At 52.1% G+C, this 1229-nt stretch overlaps 1 protein-coding gene across 1 annotated transcript in view; it reads left to right on the top strand.

The window, feature by feature from the left end:
* LIG1 (ligase I, DNA, ATP-dependent) overlaps nucleotides 1-1229 on the top strand; it is a 61450-nt gene that overhangs the window by 53367 nt on the left and 6854 nt on the right.

The following is a 1229-nucleotide window of genomic DNA, read 5'->3' as shown; positions in this document are numbered from 1 at the left end:
TAGTTTTGTGTGCTAGTGGGATTGGCACATGTGTGCGTGTCAGGCAGGATCTGAGAAAATCTATGTGCAGCCCTTTAAGAGGAACACCTGGGACTCCTGTAGCCCCCATGTCACTCAGCCACATCCCTGCTGGTTTTTATAGTGAGGGTTACGGGGACTTTTCTTCCCAGCACTGGAACTCTGGGCTGGGGGCCTGGTGTGGGGCCGGGACGCCTCGCTCCCCAGGGAAACCTTCACAGCCAAGGTATCCCTCCCAGTTTTAAACCGCCATGTGGCTATGGCACCAGCTGGTTGCTTGGTTCTGCCCCTCCTACCAGTCTTGATGTGCTGCTGCTTTAATTCCTTAGTCGTAGGACTTCCGGCTAGATTTCAGGTGGTTCTGAATGATGGTGGTTCTGTATTTTAGTTGTAAATTTCGATGTGGTTGTGGGAGGTGCTGGGTACTGCGTTTACCTATGCTGCTATTTTCCCTACTTCTTTATAAAAAATGTTTTTTATTGATTTGAGAGAGACGGGGGAGCGAGAGAGGAAAAAACCCACATTGATTTGCTGTCCCACTTATGCATTCACTGGCTGGTTCTTGTGTATGCCCTGGCTGGGGATCGAACCCAAAACCTTGGTGCACTGGGACAACACTCTAATCAACTGAGCTACGTGGCTCCAGGAATTCCAAAGTTAAAAAGTGGTCACACTGTGTGTCTATTAGACAGTTCCCAGCAAAGTGCCTACCAGGGTGGGCAGTGAGTTGCACATTCAGCATCTTTCTGTCCGAAAGGGGCAGAGTTGAGGTGCTCTGACAAAGATGGGAGTATCCTGCAGAGCTGAGAATATAGTAGAATTTGGTTCTTTGGGAAGAGGTTGCTGGCTGTGCATTAACATCGAAAATACCCGCTCAGGAGCATGTCTGTGTTACAGCATAATGATCGTAGGCTGCTTTCTGCCTTGATTCAACTGGTGTTTAAAAAGGAGCCATCGTCTTAGCTACAAGAGACCGTGGCTCCAGCAGGGCCGTGGCTCCTGTCTGATGCCCCTGAGCCCCCGGGATCTGAATGGTCTCGAGGGGCTGATGGTGAAAACCCTGGACGTCGACGCCACCTACGAGATCGCCAAGAGATCGCACAACTGGCTCAAGGTGACTGTCCCCGCCAGCCTTCCCACTGAGCCCCAGACCGCACCCCAGCCTTCCCCCTGAGCTCTGGACCCCCTCAGCCTTCCCGCTGAGCCCCAGA

Source organism: Myotis davidii, unplaced genomic scaffold, assembly GCF_000327345.1.
Source record: "Myotis davidii unplaced genomic scaffold, ASM32734v1 scaffold464, whole genome shotgun sequence".
NCBI lineage: Eukaryota > Metazoa > Chordata > Mammalia > Chiroptera > Vespertilionidae > Myotis > Myotis davidii.
Note: the sequence above shows the minus strand (reverse complement) of the source record. Positions and strands in the feature narration are given on the sequence as shown.